Here is a 2,523-nt window from a genome sequence, read left to right on the forward strand (position 1 = left end):
TATTCTGATTTCAGGTTGTAGATGGATATTCCAGCGCAAGTAGTATATATGCTTATATTAGTGAATGGTATTTTGGAAAACAAGTCACACTTTAATACTACCATGTGTATTCGTATTTTTCAGTGTTATGAGCGGTTCACAATCTGCTATAGACTAACATGGGCCTTTAATATTTCAGATACCACAGTCACTTTCATCAAATCCATGTAGCACGACCACTGTCAATGACTCTTAAGTAAGTATTTACCTACATTTAAATAAAAGTTGTAAATAGTAATTGCAACAAGTGAATAACACATCAACTATTTCAGAATACTGAGGTGACCACAATTACTGAAGAGACCATAGTAAATGAGGGATATATTGAAGATGACAACAGCAATGTAAGTGCATAAACAGTATTCTCATGTATGTCAATGACAGTTCATTAGGCATGAAGCTCTCTTGACCAAAAGAATGTAACACTTTGATTGTATTGTATATATTTGCTCCAACAAAATAGTATTTCACTTTCATACAGGTTACTTACATTACTTATATTTTACACAGAGAACTTTAAACAGACCACTGTAGTTTACATAACCACTTTAATGTTAGATATTGTAATACGTATGTAGCACAGTACTGTATCAGTTTTCTATTTCCAGTACTCCCAAGACATATTTACTGTGGAATTGTCAGAGGGAAGTACACCTGTGTCAACACCATCACCTCGAAGTGAGCAGCCTTATGCTTCAGACAGAAAGAGGCGTAGGAAGGACTCTGAGGATGAATTAGCCGCCTCAACATTGTCAGTCTTAAGAGACATTAGAGTTTCAATTAGTGGCAGTAATGAAGATGACAAGTTTGGGCGGTATGTTGCTGCTGAATTGAAGAAATTGAAAAATTCAGCAATTAAGGCTGACGTTAAATTGAATGTCATGAAATGTATCATGGATGGCATACGTAAAGAAATCTGTAACTGATTTTAAAGTTAAGGCATTGCATTTCATTGATGAGTTATTTTTAAATAAAAGATTGCCTTTTGACATTATTACTGTTAAAAGTTGTGCTTCTTAACGGCTTCCCACTGCCATGAAACATAACCAGTTGTACTAAAGAATTCACAAAATTTTTCGCGCACTTCCCTGGCACACAGTGACGTGCGATTTCCACTCTGCTGGGGTATGCTAGAGAGAGATTTCTCTCCTCGCCAGGAACCATTGTTTATGGCGCACAAGTCTGTGTTTTCTGTATCAGCAGCTGTCAGATATGTGGTGTCTGCCTCTTCAATCAAGCAGTTGTGCAGTACGCATAAAGTCTGAACAATTAATTCCACTTTCTCAACAGGTAGTCGAATTGTACTGAGAAGAACTCTGAAGCGGTTGGCCAGAATTCCGAAAGCGTTTTCCACTACTCGCCTTCCTCTTGACAATCTGTAGTTAAAAATCTGTTTGGACTTCTGGTTCTGGCAGTCTCTGTAGGTTTTCATGATATATGGCTCCAGGTCAAAGGCATCGTCAGCAAGAATCACATATGGCACTTCAATGTTTGTGCCAGGAAGTGATTTTTGCTGTGGTACCTTCAACCAGTTTTCCCGAAGTGCACTGCTGATCAGGCTGTTTGCATACACCCCGCCATCACTCACTCTTCCATTGCACCCAATGTCAATCAAAGAGAATCGGTACCTGGCGTCCACAAAAGCTAGTAAAACAACACTGTGGAATTTTTTTTTATAATTGAAGTATGTTGAGCCAGCAGTTCCTGGTGGGGCAAATGCTACGTGTTTCCCATCCATTGCGCCTGAAAATAAAAGTAAGTAGTTTTATATAGCAATACATAGACTTGCAGTGTGGGAGATAAAAAAAACTGTCTAAAGCTGAGTCTGATGTACTTCATTAAAAGCATTTTAAATACATTTCATTATTGTCAGATTTTCTCCATATTATGTAACTTAATTCTGTGGCTTACCAATGCAGTTTGGGAACTGCCACAGTTCATCAAATTCTTTGGCAATTTTATTTCACTCTTCTTCTGTTGATGGTGCCTGTAATGTTATATACTTAATTACTGTCTGAATGGCACATATAAATACACACATATATATCTTCCAAACTCGAAAAAATAACACAAATGTACCTTTAAGTATTGGTCCTTTAAAATTTCGCAAATTGCAGTGCATACATCCACAATAACTTTTGAAATGATAGGCTGTGCAATTCTGTGGCTGAAAGCCAGACTCTTAAAAGATTCCTCAGTCGCCAGGAACCGTATTGTTACAGCCAGCCTGCAACGTAACAGGGCATGTACCGAAATTGTATGAGACATCTTGGTTGGTGTGATCACAAAACGTATAAACATACAATTCTTACCTTCGAGAAGGTGAGATAGCCTCCCTCATGACTGTGTCACACTTTTTGATTCTATCTTCTATCATAGACAGCAGCTTCTCGAAACAGGCCATGTCCATCCTAACGAAGTTCCGAAATGCTTGCGGATCTTCGGGCCTCAGTTCTTTCATTAAAAGTGAATATATTCCCCTGC

At 38.1% G+C, this 2,523-nt stretch overlaps 1 long non-coding RNA gene across 1 annotated transcript; it reads right to left on the reverse strand.

Moving 5' to 3' along the window:
• Nucleotides 1-1,413: 1,413 nt before the first annotated feature.
• On the reverse strand, nucleotides 1,414-2,250 carry LOC124721396. Its single transcript, XR_007006326.1, has 3 exons — nucleotides 2,119-2,250; nucleotides 1,951-2,026; nucleotides 1,414-1,782 (listed from the first exon to the last, which is right to left on the reverse strand). It is a non-coding gene; the product is annotated as an uncharacterized LOC124721396 (long non-coding RNA).
• Nucleotides 2,251-2,523: the final 273 nt, after the last annotated feature.

The sequence above is a fragment of the Schistocerca piceifrons genome, chromosome X (genome assembly GCF_021461385.2).
Source record: "Schistocerca piceifrons isolate TAMUIC-IGC-003096 chromosome X, iqSchPice1.1, whole genome shotgun sequence".
Lineage (NCBI taxonomy): Eukaryota > Metazoa > Arthropoda > Insecta > Orthoptera > Acrididae > Schistocerca > Schistocerca piceifrons.